The sequence below is a fragment of the Lissotriton helveticus genome, chromosome 8 (assembly GCF_964261635.1).
Source record: "Lissotriton helveticus chromosome 8, aLisHel1.1, whole genome shotgun sequence".
NCBI lineage: Eukaryota > Metazoa > Chordata > Amphibia > Caudata > Salamandridae > Lissotriton > Lissotriton helveticus.
The window spans coordinates 1324309708-1324328280 of NC_136069.1; the positions used below are offsets into that span (position 1 = coordinate 1324309708).

The following is an 18573-nucleotide window of genomic DNA, read 5'->3' on the forward strand; positions in this document are numbered from 1 at the left end:
TGTGAGCGCTCCAGGTCCCCGGGGGTTTTCGCCTTCTTTTTCCACTGCTTTCCGCCTGCAAAGAGGCTCTTCGTGCACCGGAGGCTGCCGACGTCAGGGTGCTTCCTATGACAGCTCTGCTACGTGGCGCAAAGCTTTTTTTCGCTGATCTGTAGCGGACGCGGCTGACTGGAAGTCGCGTCCGCCATTTTGTCTCCAGCTGCCGCGTACTGCGGCGCTTTTGTTTCCAGCGATGCGCTCACTCCATGGAGCTCCTCACGCCCACCGCTTCACTTGGTGAGATGTTTTCTGCATTTTGGCCCAAACGTTGCTGAACTCTACCATAAGTCACCATTTTTTCATTTTTATAAGCTCTCAGCTAGTTTCACGTTTGATTAACCTGGGCGGCCATTTTAGGGCACTGGTGCCTCTTTTACCACAAGTGACTCAGACGCACCTTTCAGCGCATTCTACTTTCCTTCACTCCACTGCGCTCCACCTTTCATTGATGGCTACAACTTCGAACAGTATTCTGCGCAGTTCCTGCACGTTTTTTCTACATGCTCCTCTTTATTCATGAGGTACATCTCCTAATGGCTTTTCTCTGTGCTATACTGGCCCGTTTTTCTTTTCTCACACGCTGAGGTGATTCCATGTCTTCATCAGTGGGGCGCTAGCTTTTTCCATGTTCTGATTGCTGCCCCTTCAATTGCTTCTAACTTGGACACCCTTGACTCTTGCGCAGGTAGCCTCCTTTTTCCTGTGCGCCTACTTGTCAGCTTTCTATCACCAGCTCCTGTGTCCAGTTCCAGTGGTCGGTGAACACACGGTGCCTACTATCAAACTTTATTCCTCCTCCTTAGCACCCCCTTCTTATGGAACGCAAGGAACATTCGCGCACTCCCAAAACCTCACGAGGTGTCTTCATTAAGAACTCTAAAGTCTTCTCAGCACTAGCGCACCTTGAAAGTTCTCAAGCGCTTGCGGATCAGATGTCGCAGTCCAGCACAGAGGGGTCTGCCCAACCCTCAGGCAAAGCAGCGCTTAAGCGCCTTAAAAAAGCTCCTCCGTCACCTCCTGGATCCACTTCGACTGTCTCCATGGAGCTCTTGTTGGAGGAAATTCGAGCTCTTAAACCCTTCATGGAGGACACCAACTCCAAGCTGCAGGTTCTTACCGATAATTGGTCTCAGATGGAAGCCAGGGTGACAACAGTGGAACATTCTTTGGCTTCACTTCAGGAATCTTCTTCCAAAGTCTCTCACATGCAGTCCCAGATTTCTTCTCTCCAAAAGCAAGTCGAAGAGTTGGAGAACCGGAACAGACGCAATAATCTCCGTCTTTACGGCCTGGAGGAGAATTGCGAAGGGTCTGATCCCATCGCCTTTTTCAAATCATTTTTACCCAAACTTCTTCATCTGCCTGAGGGTACCATGCTTAATATTCAACGAGCACATAGGTTGGGTCGTCTCCCCTCTACTTCCTCTCCTTCTTCACGGCCGAGGGGTGTCATCATGTACTTCCTCGAATACACTGACCTTCTCAAAGTCATCTCAGCGGCCCGTGCCTCTCCTCGTCTACAATGGTCAGGATCCAACCTCTTCTTTGCACAGGACTACGCCAAAGCCACAGCCAGTCGTCACAAAGCCTTTTTAGATATGCGTCCAGAGCTGCGAGCTATTGGAGCCAGATACGGCCTTTTTCATCCTTGCTTGTTCAGAGTGACTCACAACAACAAGACCACGACCTACGAGGATCCTGTTCGTCTCAGAAGTTTTTTGAATGCTGCGCAGTCGTCTGACATGGACTTTTCTGCCACCTCATCAGCTTTTCCCCCATGAGCCTTGTTACTATGGCTTCATTGTCTTCCTCATTTTCCATGTTTAATAGTTGATGTTTTCTGTTTTACAGTTTGCCTCTCCTAGGCTCCTTGATATCTTCCATTTCTGTGTTCCCCTTTTACTCTTTCTTCCCTCTCTCGCATCCTTGTTGGATGGACAGGTTACCTTCTTTAGTGTTTTTCTATGTTCTCTTCCTTTGCACCGTTGATTTATCTTGTTTCTCTTTTCTTCCCGTTATTCCTTTACACCTTTTTTGTCTTTTAACGTTGTGCTGTTTTCTTCCGTTTTCAGCAGTCTACTCATTTTTATTTTTCCTTCCTCTTTTTGCAGGTTTACAACTTATATGACGTCTCCCCCTCGACTTGTTGGTTTGCTTGCATTGGACGCTTGCTTCCTTTGCCTGGCGCTCCCCCCTCACTCTTTCTTCTCGTCTCCTTTCCCTAGTGATCACTCCTCCCCGCCTCTACCCTTCGTAAGTATGTTTTCCACTTTTTCCCGAATGTTCACTTTCCTTACTCTGATTTTTTTTTCCTCAAGTTCAGTAATTTCCTTTTTTCCACAGGTGTCTCTCTTTCTTCCTTCTCGACGACTCCTCTTCTATCATTTCCTCACTCTTTTTCTTGCTATTTTACGGTCTACCTTCTCCTGTTTCTCCTATCAACTGCTCCTTTCTCTCTCTCTTCTGCTTTTCTCTCTTCCTCATTACCCTTCTCTTTCCCGTTCTATTGCATTGCCTTTCGTTCTCTTTTTCATTTTCTCTGGCTTTCTTCTTCTTCTGGGTTCTTACTGCATCTTCCTTCTACCTCATGGCCTTTTTTTCCTTTCTTATTTGTTATGTCTTTGAAAGTTATTACATGGAATGTTAAGGGGGTTAATTCCCCCATCAAACGACAGAGAATTTTGTCTCACCTCGCCCGTTTGAATGTGGATATTGCTTTTTTGCAAGAAACCCATTTATCTGTCGAAGAATCTGTTAAATTGAAGAGAAGTTGGGTGGGCGATGTTTACTACTCTCCCGGGGATGGTAAACGCAATGGTGTTGCTACTTTATGTCACAAAGCTCTTTCTCACTCCCTCCTTGTTCAGGAGTCGGATGCTGAGGGCAGATGGGTATATGCCAAACTCTCTATTAAGAATGTTCCAATTTCTCTCCTCAATGTCTATGCCCCTACCACTGGCGATCCCGCTTTCTGGCACTCATTCTCCCAGCACATCACCAGATTCATCGATGATAATTTCATACTGGCAGGCGATTGCAATCAGCCCCTGGACCCCTTTCTCGATCGGAACTCCAAAGCACATTTCATCCCCAACAAATCACATAAATCCTTTTCTCAAGCTATCTCTCAACACAAACTCACAGATGCTTGGCGCCTTTGTAATCCTGACCTTCAGGAATTTACTTTCTATTCTCCATGCCACCATTCCCAATCTCGAATTGATTATGTTTTTGTCACCCACAACATTGCCCAAACTCTCACTCAAGCCGAAATTGGTCCGATTTTACTCTCTGACCATGCCCCTACATCAGTTCAATTGGATATTTTACCCAAATCGACAGGTCCCAAACGCTGGCGTTTCAACAATTCCCTCCTCTTGGACCCTAAGTTCACTACCTCCTTCACCTCCTTTTCCCACGAGTTTTTCTCCATTAATGATACTTCCCCTGTCCCTAAACACACTATTTGGGATGCCTATAAGGCGGCAGCAAGAGATTTCATTATCCGCTTTGTTTCTAAAAAGCGTAGAGCTGCTCGCGATTTTACCAAGGCTATCCTTCTGGACATTAAGAAATTGGAGCATTCTTATTTTACTTCTCGCTCACAGCAAACTCTAACCGCCCTGGTTAATGCTAAGATGAAGTTTAACAAACAATCTACGGACGATGCATCTTTGTATTTATTAAAGTCTAGTGCCAAGTTCTATGGTGGCAAAAACAAGGCAGGCAAGATCTTAGCCAACTATCTTAAGGTGAAACATAATAGATTAAATATTGAATCAATCTATGATGCCAATTTGAATCTCAAACACACTGATGCAGATATCCTTACTGAATTCTCTACCTTATACAAGACATTGTATTCTTCTGAAACTCAGCCCTCTTCCCACTCTTTAGATACGTTTTTTTCCTCTATTCAAAAACCATCTCACTTTCCACTTGACCTTTCTCACTTAGAACTTGCTATGTCCCAACAAGAACTACTTAAAGCACTTCAAACCCTTCAGAAAGACAAGGCCCCTGGGCCGGACGGCTTTACAGTTGAATTTTTTCTTCATTTTTCAAAACTTCTTATCCCTAGACTTCATTCCCTTATTGGTACTTTCCTTTCCCTGGGTTCCTCCTCGGGCTCTTTTTCAGATGCCCATATTTGCCTCATCCCCAAGGAGGGGAAAGATCCTCAATACTGCAAGAATTATAGGCCAATCTCTCTGGTCAATATTGACTACAAAATTTTTGCAAAGTCTCTTGCGGCGCGTCTCGACCTTCTTCTTCCAGACCTCTTGGGCGAGGAACAGTCGGGCTTTGTCAAGGGTCGGTACATCACTGACAACACCAGACTCCTTTTCAATATTCTTTCTCAATCCCGTCTTTTACCCCATCCCCTTGCGGCCATAGCCCTGGACGCCGAAAAGGCGTTTGATAGGGTCGAATGGACTTATCTCTTTCACACCCTACGCTGGTTTGGTTTCGGTCCTATTTTTATATCTCTAATTTCCCTCCTTTACTCCCATCCGCGCGCAGCGGTCTGTGCTAATGGTCAAATATCTTCCTTTTTTGATCTAAACAGAGGTGTTCGCCAAGGCTGCCCCCTATCTCCCTTTCTCTTTAACCTGGCTTTAGAACCCTTCCTCTCCAAACTCCGTCAACATCCCTCCATCCATGGTTTTCAATTGTCAGATTCCCACATTAAATTAGCTGCTTATGCAGATGACATTTTGCTCTTTGTCTCCAACCCGTCCGTTTCCATTCCTGCCTTTCTCAGTGAAGTCCATGCCTATTCCCAAATATCTGGCTATAAACTTAATCATGACAAATGCGAGATCCTCCCCCTGACTAAATTCACTTTTCAACCTGACTTTGCCGCCTCTAATTTCACGTGGAAACCCTCCAATATCAAGTATTTGGGACTGCATATCACCCCTACCATTCCAGACACTATTTCTCTATGCATGTCCAAATGCATTCAGAAATTAACGGATCTCACATCCAAGTGGCATCCCCTTTACCTATCCTGGTGGGGTCGCCTTGACACTATAAAAATGATGCTATCTCCCATTGTTCTCTATACCCTCTCTAACATTCCGGTCCCTATCCCCGCCAAATTTTTCAAAAAGATCAATTCTATTCTAATGTCCTTTCTCTGGAGTAAAAAGAAACCGAGAATGTCTTTAATGCGTCTGATTCGTCCTAAAACTGAGGGTGGGGTTAATTTCCCTGACTTCCCAGCATATCACAAGGCGTTCCAACTGAAGCAGGCTTCTTGGTGGCTACAAGATCCTGAGACCTCGTGCCCTCTATGGACCAAGATTGAACGTCTCCTTCTTTCTCCCTTTTCCTTTGCTGAATACCTCTCCTTCTCCCGTAAACCCACTTCTATCTCTACCCCGATTCACAAGTTTACCACTAAATTACTCCTCTCTTCCACACACTCCCCTCCTCTTACCATTGCTGCTTTTCTTTCCTCCCCCATATGGCATAACACGTTTTTACTTATACGTTCCAGACCCTTCTTTTGGAAGACTTGGCATTCTCGAGGCCTTCGGTGGATCTCCCAACTCTTTTCTCACTCCTCTTTCCTATCATTTGGCACCCTTTGTTCCCTCTATGACCTACCCACATCCTTTGCACGCAAATATCAGACGCTTAAAGATGCTGTCCTTATGCAATACTCTGCCCTTTCCCGGCCTTGCCCTCCTCCTCCCTCCTCCACTCCCACTTCCACACTTCATTCCCTATTAAGCACTTCACCAAAAGCTGCTGTTATTTACAGATTCCTTCACGTTGGTGGGTCTCCAAGACCTAAATCGAAAGTGGAGGAGTCCTGGGAACATGATTTATCTGTCTCTTGGTCGGTCTCCTTCTGGGACAAACTCTGGACCAAACTTCGCAAATCCTCCAGAGCAGCAACACTCACTCAGACTCTGTTTTTTATTTACAATAGACTCCTCTTCACCCCCTGTGACCTTCACAAACGCTTTTCTAATACTCCCCACACATGCTGGTCTTGTTTATCACCACAAGCTGATTTATTTCATATGTTATTTTTATGCATTCCTGTTCATACATTTTGGCTACAGGTTTGGGCTCAAATTAACTTAATTTTCCGCACCACTATTCCCTTTTCCCACACACATGTTTTTATGGGCAGCCTTTCCCCATGTTGGGATGTTGTTGAACTCAAGCCTCGGATTGTTGACCTCTTACTTGCCGCTGCCTTCCAACAGATAACAGTCAATTGGAAAGACTTCTCCAAAATTTCCTTCAAGGCGTGGTGGTTCAATGTATGCCACAACCACCGACTCGATACTGCTTCTGTTTTCCCGGCTTGTCTGGCCACTAAACGTATGGACTTATGGACTCCCGTTACACTTTATTTGGATTCGTGTAGTAAACGCTTGTTTCACCCTCTCCCTCCACAACAGGAAGTCCCTAAACCGCCTTAGTCCCCGATACATTCCATTTATTCTTCATTGTACCAATTTGTTTCACTTTTTATCATGTTCTTATGCCTGGTTTATTTCATGCTTAACATGTTATATCAATGCCTTTTTCCCTTTTTCTTATCTTGTACTCCGATTTCTTTTATTATACTGCTTGCTTTTGTATGTTCATTTTATTTTGCTAGAGTTTTCACCTTGATATCATATTGTACTCAGTTTTGACACCTGGTTTTCTCCTTTGTTATCATCAATAAAATTTTCTTGAACTAGAAGATCCTTTGTTCTATCTGTATAAGCTATTCTGTCAAAGTTGTATAGAAGAGTATATGAGTTAGACAGTGCTTGGAATTTTTTCATTCTTATGTTGGAAGTTGCACAGTTAAGTGTATATTAAAATATTGGGGCAAAGACTGATAACATTATTGCCTGTTCAATCTAACACTGCTTATCGGATCTGATGGAGCGAGATAGAAAACAAAATTTTGTTTAAACTCGCAAAGTCACATTTCCATAACATGAATAAAATTATTAATGATTTGTGATATGTCGTGCTAATACAACCTAGATTAAACTTTACACGTGGGGGGACTAACATGTGTGCTCATAAACGTGCATAAATGTTGCATCTTTTTGTTCGTGCAAAATAATAAAATAATTTATTGTTTTCGTTTTTGTCATTACTAACTGCTGCATATTTAAAATAAGCATGTGCTTGTTTTGCTTTTCCTTGTCTGTGTGATGTCATTTCTACTATTCTAGGTGCATATGGGTCTCATAGAAAAACGGAGACTGGTAAATATAAACGCTGCTTTATTTGTTTGCAATGGCTAGGTAACATTTTGATTAATCGGGTGGGTTAATTATTTAGTAAACCATGGGGTGGATACAGAATATACTTTATTTCTTACATTAATACTTTTCTTGTGTTTGTTTTATACTAGAAATCATAAGTTGCCTGCTTTTGAGGCCTAGCTATTTGAGCCGCAAAATAAAAGCTGATCTGAATTTCTGCAGAAAGTCACGAGACGCCCATTCTGAATTAAAACGTTTATTGAAGCTGTATTCACAAAGCAAAAACTGATGAGCTGACATCATTCTGTCGGACATGGCCAAGGTCGAAAGTGAACTTTTTGTCAGTCCTTAACTTGGCATCCGCGGAAGTTGCACTGAAAGACTATGGAAGCTGCGAGGATGACTTAAAACAAAGTTGCAATCGCAGGAAGCCTCTGGCTTCACGTGGAAGAGACAATGGTCTTTGTAAGACATGATTTTGTGGAACTTTTTAAGAATCGGGTGACATGTCACTTGTCACTCTCAGCCAATGGGACGTCGAGTATTTCTGAAAACTTTCCTTTGCTAGTTTAGTTAGCGTAGAAAGGTATAAAAAGTCATGCCCTTAGGGTTGGGCTGGCTGCTGCTTTCTGACTTTCCGATGAGGGTGATGTGCTGCTGGACTTTGCGTGGAGCACGTAAGAATCCTCAAAGAACTTTACTTTAATTTCTGTCTATTTAGCTCAGTTAGGGAAATAGGTTTTAGAAATGTTAAACTTTATATAATTTCTTTAAAATTGATTCAATTGCTTAAATTGTATTTTTCCATATTTCTTACTATCATGCTTGCTTTATTGCTAATAAATTTCATTTATAAAACTTACAACTTATATACCATAATTTAGAAAATAAAATCTTACTTTTGACAAACAAGCTGGTCTTGGTTATTTAGAAGTATAGGTTACCATTAGCTAGATCACGTCGCCTATGGTGGTCGTTTAAATGGTTGGGTTTTATTCTAATGACAATATTCTTTCTGCAAATGTATAAAATTGTATATAGTGTGTAGATAATGTGTATATAGATTTATTCTGACCACCTGATTCAGTAGGCCCAAAAATATATCAGGTTAATAAATGGGTCCATGTATAGTTTAGAATTTTGTTTATAGGTTATGAAATTGGGTAGCGTAGTTTATGATATATTTTCTATAGCCCGCTGGATCAATTATCTGGTAGCAGAAATTGATGGTTGCTAAGGGGTAACCAAGGTAACATGTTGGTTGCTAAGGATTGCGTCATGGTATGAAAATAGGATCAATGTTTTAACACTTGTTAAGTTCGTTTTTCGTGCCTATCTGTAAAGCTATACCGGTATAGATTGTGTGGCGAGAAATTAGTCACGCAAGCCATCTGTTCGTTTGTAGTGATATCGCCGAGTATCACAAGAGGTATCGCCGTGTACCATAGTGTTGTCGCCGAGCAGCACAGTTTTAGGGCTAGGTCTGATTCTTGTATAGTGAGGATTTTCTAAGAAATCAAAGCAGCATGAGAATAGGGACAAAGCGCCTTCCATAAAACTCACTGTGATGAGAGTAATAGTTATATCCAAGCTTGAGTGAAGGGTAAAATTTAACGTCGGTGCATGATTATCTATAAACAGGTTAGAGTCCTGTACGGGTACATGTTTCATATCTATAAACAGGTGAGAGCCCTGTACGGATAACGTCGTTATTTTGCTAACGGTGCATGATTTCTATAAACAGGTGAGAGTCCTGTACGGATTTCGTGTGTGTTTGAATTTAGGGAATTTTCCGTGTAAAAGTGCGAGTTTGAATTGTATTTTATGTTCAAGTGGAACTCTTAGAACTTTCACTTCGCGGTGGGTTCAGAGCAAAGCGAGTGCATAATTATACGTGTTAGAAGGGTGGGGTAAGGTTACTCTACTGACAATTGAATATTATCCTTAGTGTGAATAGCGCCGTCTATTCCGAAGTGTGGATACTTGAATGTATGTAAACTATCCTAATTAGTGAAACGAACAGATGTTGTCTTTATAAGTCATTGTTAAGAATTAATTTACACTGAAAAGTGTTCTTAAAATGGCGCTGTGAAAAGATTTTGTGAAGGAGGGGTAAGCGCCAGGAGTGAGAAGCGAGAAACCGCAGCTGCTGTGTACGTCACAGAGCCGCGCTGGGATTGGGTGACCTACGTCACAAGCTGTATTCTGATTGGCTCCTGAGTCTCTGACGGCCTGTGAGCTGATTGGACCTTAGGAAAATCTCCAAAATTATTGGTCGAGCTGAAAAGTGACGCAGCTCAACTGCCATTGGCTTGTTGGTGTGTTTCGCGCACGGATTGGTTGTTTTGCGGAACATCCCGGAAATATTTTACGAACGATTTTGTGAATTAAATTTAACTTTTAAAAATGAGTTATCATTTTAAATATGCTGAGAAAAAGACAACATTATTTCAGAAATTTAAGAATTTATTTTCACCTGACAAGAAAATCGAAACGCGAGGTGGTAAACTACTTCATAAGTATAAAACACCTGCAGCGTACATGGAAGGTGAATACGGATATCATACTGTCTTATGGTTCGACAGTTGGAAACGTTATACTAAAAACGATGGTGTTTTGGCTTGGCCTGATGATGGTTCATTTAATGTAAGAGTTTTAAGAAACTTACGAGAGAAAATGAATGCTCTTGTTCCAAAACCGAGACCAACTCAATTTGAAGCTTTAGTTGAGTGGGAAGATGAGATGTATCAGTTACAAAGAGAAGCTAGTGGAATTAAAAGACCTTCTAAAAATCCATCATGGAAAAGAGAAACTCATGAAGATAGATTACGAATGTGGAGACAGGGAAACATGAGTGAAGGATTGTATTTAATTCATGAAATGGTAATGGGTTCTCCTACAGGAAAATCTATGGAAAGTGAATCTGAGGATGCAGTTATGGAAGAAATATATACAACTGCTAGAAATAAACAGCCTAATCAGCCTTTGAGACCTCCTAGATCATGGTCTACTCCGGTGGTTTCTACTGAAACTTCACCGAGTGCACCTCCAATTAGTGAAGCTCCAAAACTTTATCCAAATAATTGTGAAATCACTGAAACTCCTAGAAGACCAGAATTTGAGAATGCTCGAAATGAGGGTAGACATTTTTCAATGACTCCAAGAGCAAGGGAACCTCCAAAAGATTATACAAGAGAGACAAGAAATGTTGATGAGGATGATTATAATGAATACTTAAGGTCTAAAGAAGAATTAATTAAAAGAATGACAAAAGGCATGGAAGCTGTCACAGTTCCAGTAACAATAGGTCCTGTTCAGCCTGTATTTGATCAAAGAGATACAAACAAAAATGGATTAACTATTCCTTTAAATACAGAAATTCAAAAGCCTGCTGAAAAATTTTATTCAGACTTGACTGAATTAAACACTTCTAGATCGAGAATGCCTGATTTAACCTTTAATGAGGATTTATCTCCAAAAACACCAATGGGTGCTATGTCAGATGTAGGAAGTCCTGAAGTTAGGGTAACCACACCAAAGCTTGATGTGGCCAAATTAAAAGCAAATATTGAAGAATTAATAATTGGAACAATTGGCCCAGATAGTTTAAATTACTATCGGGATGATGAACTACTATTCATTTGCAAAAGTATTCAGTGGAAAACGAAAAATAAATATGATCAATTAGAGGATCTAGCTGCAGAACTTGAAATCGATGTAAGTAAACAAAAGAATTTTGCAAAGCATTACAGATTAGATTTTTCAGAAAGCGACATCGAGAGTTTGAACTCAATGGGAAGAATAGTTCACATTAAAGATTTGATTGTCTATATCAAAAAGCTAGGAGAACTGAACAAATGGAGAGTGAAATGGACTAAAAGGAAGGAAGATGAAAGATTAGAAAGAATGTCAAAACAATTTCCAATGAGAGAAGTTGCAGGTGGAGGATATGTTCATGTCCCATGGTCGAGACAAGACATTCTGTTATTCACAAATGACTTTCCTAAATTAAGAGAGAAACCTGTTGAGTGGTACAGGCAAGTCGATAGATTTATCAAAGTGTCAAAAGTTCTGTGGATTGATTTGGATGGATTTTTTGACATTGTTGTTCCATCTGATCTTTGGACAGAATGTAAAATATCTATTAGTTGGCCAAAAACAGAACCTGAGCGAATTAAAGAAACAGGTGCCCCAAATCCACTCGTAATGGATTTTTATGAGAAAGTAATTGTTTGGATGAAAAACAAAATTCCACCCAAAGAAGTTGATTGGGTTAAAATAGAAAGAACAGAGCAGGAAACAAAAGAATCAGTTCATTCTTTTTATGAAAGACTACTGTTAATCTTTAAACAATACAGTGGTTATGAAAAATTAGACGAGAAAGACATGAGTCATTTTATCTATAGATTTGTTTATGGACTAAAGCCTGAAATTGGAGAAATGATCAGAACTAGTATTGTCGGATGGCAAGCACTATCTATTGATGATATTTTAAGAAAAGCAAAATATTGTAGCGATGAATTAGAAGTAAAACAGAAGAAGCTGAAGGAGAAAGCCATGTGGGCACAGGTAAAAGTGGCTGAGCAACAGATTGCCAGCATGGGAAATAAGAACACTAATTTTGTTCAAACTGGAAATACGAACCAGATACAAGGAAAGTTTAAAGGTAATAATTTCCAAAAGAAATTTAGCCCAAAAATAGAAGAGCTGAAACAAAGATTACCTTGTTTTAATTGTGGCGAAATTGGACATTGGAGGGACGAGTGTCCTCATCCTCCTAGAAATTTAAAGAATCCCTTATTGAATCCACAGATGCAGAATGGTGTTAACGTGCAGCAACAGCTACAGATGCAACAGGGGTTAAATGAATTTAATATTCAGCGACAATTACAACAACAGCAACAACAACAGGTGAATAATCGTCAGGACCAGTTGCCACAACCACCTTTTCCGAATTGTGGGGGAGTTCAAAAATATAATCCAAACGTGGGATTTCAGGGATGTAAACAGGTAATAAAACCACAAAAACAGCAAAAACAGCAAAGGGTTCAAATGCAAAATGTTTCACAACAATTTTTATTAACAGAAAGCCAAGACAGTGATTCTGATGATTATTGCTGACGGTGCCCGAGAGAGGAGGAAGAGTGTGTTGTTGGAGCCACTCTTGAGGTTGACCAGTCTGGTCCTTATGTAAATGGGAAAGTTAATGATGTAGACATCACTTTTCTAGTGGACACTGGTGCTACCCGTTCTACTGTTAGATCAGTGGAAATTGAAAACCTACCTCTCTCTGGGGATACCATCCAAGTTGTGGGAGTAAGTAATCAGCAAATTAAAACAGACTTAACTGATCCAGTACCAGTTGAAATTGGAAATTACAGAGACAAACACAGATTTGTGGTTTGTAATAGTAGTCCAGTAAATCTATTAGGTAGAGACATCCTATGTAAAATGAATTGCAGAATATATTGTTCTCCTGAAGGAGTTGAATTACAAACAATGGAGGAAGATGGTTTGTACAGAATGACAATGATGATGATGGAAGCAGAAGAAACAAAATTGTTTCCTGCATTTGAAGAAAAAGATTTACCTGAAGAGCTAAAAGAAACAGTGAAATCTGAAATATGGGATTTTACTGGGAATGAGATGGGTCTGATGAAAAACGTAGATCCTGTTAAAATTGCATTGAAGCAGGGAATAGAATTTCCAAACACTCCACAATATAAAATGAAAACAGAGACAATTGAAGGTATTACACCTGTAATTGAAAAATTAATCAAGCAAGGTGTATTGGAAGAAATGAAGAGTAGCTCTTGTAATTCACCAATTATGGGAGTTAAAAAGGCTAACGGAACATTTAGGATCGTACAAGATTTGAGAAAGGTTAATCAAATTGTTATTCCATGTTGTCCTGTGGTTCCAAATCCAGCAGTGATTCTATTTCAGATTCCATATGATGCTGAATGGTACACAGTCATTGACCTTTGCAATGCATTCTTTACTGTTCCTCTACACCCAGACAGTTATGAAATCTTTGCTTTCAGATTCCAAGGTAAGACCCTTGGATGGACAAGAATCCCTCAGGGCTATACAGAAAGTCCTTCAATCTTTAACGAACTATTAAAAAGATCATTAGAAGATTTAGACTTACCAGGTAGGTCTACGCTGGTGCAGTATATTGATGATTTGTTAATAGCTGCTAAGACAAGAGAAAATTGTGTAACAGACACAATAATTCTGTTAAATCGCCTTGCAGAAGAAGGACACAAAGTGTCCCCAGCAAAATTACAGTTTTGCAAACAGGAAGTGAAATATCTTGGTCACAGAATTGCAAAGGGAAAAAGACAAGTAACAATAGAGAGAATAAAAATGATTCAAGCAATGTTACCGCCAAGAACACAAAGACAGGTCAGAATGTTCCTAGGAATGGTAGGTTACTGTCGACAATGGATAAGTGGATTTTCAGTAATTGCAAAACCACTACAAAGACTGACCAAATCAGATGTAAAAGATCCAATTATTCTCAGTGATGTTGAGATGGAATCTTTTGAAAACTTGAAAAAGAGCTTATGCCAAGCTCCTGCTTTGGGTATGCCAAATTATGAGAAAGATTTTGAACTGTATTGCAGTGAGAGAGAAGGATGTGCATTATCTGTGTTAATTCAGAGACATGGAAACCTAAAGAAACCTATTGCATATTTCTCTGCAGTTCTTGATCCAATTGCAAAAGCGTTACCAGGTTGTTTGAAAGCAGTCGCAGCTACAAGTATCAGTCTTGAACAAAGTGAAGGAATCATTATGGGATTTCCTGTGAAAGTTTTTGTGCCTCATTCAGTTGAAATATTACTGACAAGAGGTAAGACTCAGCATTTAACAAGTAGCAGATTGACAAAGTATGAGAAAATCATACTGGGAGCAGATAATGTTTCGATTTCAAGATGTTTGAATCTGAATCCTTCTACATTACTGCCTGATTCTGAAATCGTTAATGACATTGAGACAGAACATGAATGTTTAGATGTCATGGAATTCTGCACAAGACCAAGAAAAGACATCAAAGACAGACCTTTGCCTGAATCGGATTTTGTCTACTTTGTAGATGGCTCATGCTTAAGATCCGAAGGTGGTGTCTTGAAAGCTTCATACTCAGTTTGTACAGTTGAAGATATTAAAGAAGCATCATGTCTTGAAGGAGTTCGTTCAGCACAAGTAGCTGAATTGATTGCTTTAATTCGTGCATGTGAAATATCAAAAGATATAAGAGTTACCATCATTACTGATAGTCAGTATGGGTACGGAGTTGTGCATGATTATGGACAACTCTGGTCACAGAGAGGATACATGACATCAACAGGGTCACCAATTAAAAATGCAGTTTTCATTAGAAGATTAATTGAAGCAATACAATTGCCAAAAGAAATTGCCATAGTCAAGTGTGCAGCACACACTAGAGGGACTGATTATATTTCCAAAGGAAATGCCTTCGCAGATGAAACAGCAAAGTACTGCGCAAGGAAAAATTATTCTTACAATCGGAATAGAAGTACAGAAACTGATTCAAATTCATTAATGCTAACAACTATTGTAGAAACATGGAATGAGATTAGAGATTTACAAAACGAAGCAGATGATGAAGAAAAAGACCAGTGGTTAAGATCAGATTGTAGACAACGTGATGAAGATGGAGTGTGGGTTTACAAAGATGGGAGAGTAGTTTTACCAAATTGCATGATTTCTGACATGGCCAGATTATATCATGGTCCTGCACATTTAGGAAGAGATTCTATGGTCAGACTGTTTAAAGAAACATGGTTCAATACCAAATTTAGAACCATTGCAGAATCTTTTTGTCAAAGGTGTTTATCATGCCAACAAATGAATCCTAACAGAAAATCAGTGGTGGGGACAGGAATAATTGGTCGAGAAGGTGGTCCCTTCACCAGGTTACAAATTGATTTCATTGAAATGCCATTACACAACTGTTTGAAATATGTACTTGTAATTGTATGCTTGTTCTCAAGGTGGGTAGAAGCTTTTCCTACACGACATTGTGATTCAATTACAGTAGCAAAACTAATGCTCAGAGAAATCATCCCAAGGTACGGTTTTCCAGTCACTATTGAGAGTGATGGAGGAAGTCATTTTGATAACAAACTGTTGAAGTTAATTTGCGAAGCTATGAGTATTGAGCAGAAAATACACTGTGCATACAGACCAGAGGCATCAGGTGTAGTTGAACAAATAAATGGAACTATCAAAAACAGAATTGGGAAAATGTGTCTAGAAACAGGAGTTAAGTGGACTGATGCTCTTCCACTTGTTTTGATGTCAATAAGAAGTACACCAGATAAAAAGACAGGTTTGAGTCCTCATGAAATTTTGATGGGAAGAGTTATGAGGCAAGCTTTTGTACCTGTAGGTAAACTGTTGAGCATAAATGACAGTGCAATTTTGGATTACTGTAAAAGGTTATCTGATATGGTAACTTCTGTGTCTAATCAGGTGGGAACTGAAGCACAATCAAATGACAAAGTTTTGACACATGATCTGAGACCTGGAGACTGGGTCAGAACGAAAGTACATCGGAGGAGGAATTGTCTATCTCCTAGATGGCAGAAACCTAGGCAGGTAATCTTGATCACTACTAATGCTGTAAAGTGCAGAGGATTGAAGCGTTGGATTCATCCAAGTCATACTATTCCAATACCAACTCCTGAGAGTTCTGATGTTGAAAGTGATACCACAGATGACTCTGATTCTGAAGCAGAAGACAGAACAGAAGGTGAAGTAATTCCAGATTCTGAAGATCGACAAGAAAGTCGACATCTGGAAACTGTGCCAGTGAATGGAAATCTGACAAGAAAAGACTTAGAAATAATTGAAATAGATTCTGAAGGTGAAGAGAATCTGCTAAAAGGAAAGATAACTGAGGATTCGGTTGTCTATGTTGAAGACAGAGAAGCTGAACCAAAAGAAGTTTCAGACCAGGAGAGTATCAAAAGGCAGAGAACAAGCTCTGAAGTAAGGAACAAAATTCCGAAATCTGGGAAGCTAGAGGTAATTGAGGAAGAGGAGGAGAACGAATTACCGAGTACCAGTGATGGAAGACAAAGTGAAGTTCCTGAAGGAGTGAAATTGCCATATAGAGAAGTTCCTGAGTCAATTGAAATTTCAGACTACGAAACTGAGGAAAGTGACGTGGAAGGTGAAAGTGAAAACAGAAAGAAAAGGACTTGGAAATCAGAATCGAATAATTCTGAACCAAAGAAAAAGTATGTGAGAAAAGCAGACTTCTGGCCTGGTGGAAGATTGAGAGTCAGATTAATTAAAAAGCCAATAGAACAAGTTGAAGAAATCAGTAGTCAAAAGAGTCCTGGAAAAGAGGTTGGAGTTGGAAGGAAAATAGAAGTGATATCGAGAAAAGGGAAGAGAATAATTAGACCAAACCAGAAATACAAGTCTCCTGAGTGGACTTACTTAGTAATTCCACCTGTTATAGACATATATGATAGTAGTGAAGAAGAAAACGAAATCCAAGAAATTAGTGACAATGATTGAAGTACAAATTTATTAAATTGGCATAAGGCTGAAGAAATCCTGTTAGTTGACACAAGGTCGAAGAAAAACTGTCTAGTAGAAGAAAAACTTATGTATGACATAAGGTCGAAGAAATCTTGTTTAGGGTTATAAAAAGAAAAATATTTTAAAAGGGGGGTGTATATAAATTTTAAAATTTATTTTTATTTTTTTTATTTTATTTTTGAGGCTAAAACTAACCTAAAAATGCCTTACATTAAGGAGAGCACTTCAAAATGCTCTGTTTTTAAAAGATGCTGTAAGATGACTCTGGTGTGTCTGCTCATTTTAGTTCTGCTCTGGTTGGTACTAGCTGTGATTATACCTTTAGAAATGAATAGAGAATTACACAAAGTTAATTTAACAAGCAAAGCTCTGGTTAGCCAAACTAAACATAGTGCATCTGCAAAAGTAATTGATCATCAGCCTAACATTCATCAAGATAAATCAATAGGTGATTTTTCAAGCAATACTTTCACAAAGCTTTTGAGTGAATATGTAAAGGTAATGGATGCAAAGGATTGTTATGTATGCGTTAAGTTACCCGCTTCTGTTTCTGAGGGAGTAACATATAATATGCTTCCTCTCACTTATGCTGTTACATGTAGTGTATTAACTAGTTTATTTTATCAAACTGGTCGTTTAGAATATTACTATTCAAATTATGATGAGATTTTTGCTAATGTCAAGATTGATAATGCTTTAAATAAGCATAAGAAAGCTAAACAATTGAGAGAATATTTCCTTGTTACTAACGAACTCACTTATGAGTATGCTTACAAGAATAATTTAACATGTAAATTAAGTGCTGAAGGGAAGAAATTTCTGAATATGGTTGAGGAGAGAAGAGCAATTTATAAGAGAAATGAATTAGTCAAGCAGACTAAGTCATTATTCTGGCAAAAAGAGGATGAGAAACTAAATGGCAAAATGCTTGAAAATATTGCAATTCACATAGACAAACCTGTTAGTGGAAAGCTTTGCATTAGAAGAGATAACACACTTTTTGATAATTATTTTGTAGGTGCAAGCAACTGTGAAGATACTTATCAGATTTTGGGAGGTTGGGGATTTAAAGGTGGAAAAGATCCTATCTTTCCTGGAATTTATTTTGTTTGTGGTGACAAAGCCTACTACAACCTTCCAGACCATTGGTATGGAACTTGTTATGTGGGAATTGTTTTTCCTAAAGTGTTTCATGTTGACAGAGATTCAGAAGGATTATTTAAAATTCATAATTATGTAAATAGAGCTAAAAGAGAAACTTTTACTGAAGTTCTGGGAGATATTTTTCAAGCTGTAATACCTTTTGTTGGTATAACCCTAAATGCAGGGAGAATCAGAAAATTGTCCACTATAGTTGATAGATTATCAACTGACACTGCTGATGGATTTCAATTAGTGAATGTTGAAGTTATTGCAATTAGATCCATGGTAATTCAAGACCGTCTTGCTTTAGACATACTCCTAGCAAAGGAGGGAGGAGTCTGTGGCATTTTACATGTCCAACATTGCTGTACATATATACCGGATGAAAGTAAAAATATTGAAATGTATATTAAGAATATTACACAAATGCATTCTGAAATAATTCCTTTAGAAGAAGAAGATTTTACTGGGAAACTTTCAAATAGGTTTCAAGCAATTAAAAACTGGTTTCATAATATCGGAAGTTCAATTCTTGGCAAGATTCTGGCACCTTTGATTATAATTATATTTATTT

The 18573-nt window shown here is 39.3% G+C and overlaps 1 protein-coding gene across 1 annotated transcript in view; it reads left to right on the forward strand.

Moving 5' to 3' along the window:
* Window positions 1-18573, forward strand: part of LOC144773339 (amine oxidase [flavin-containing] A-like) — an 898284-nt gene that overhangs the window by 839114 nt on the left and 40597 nt on the right. The window lies entirely within an intron of this gene.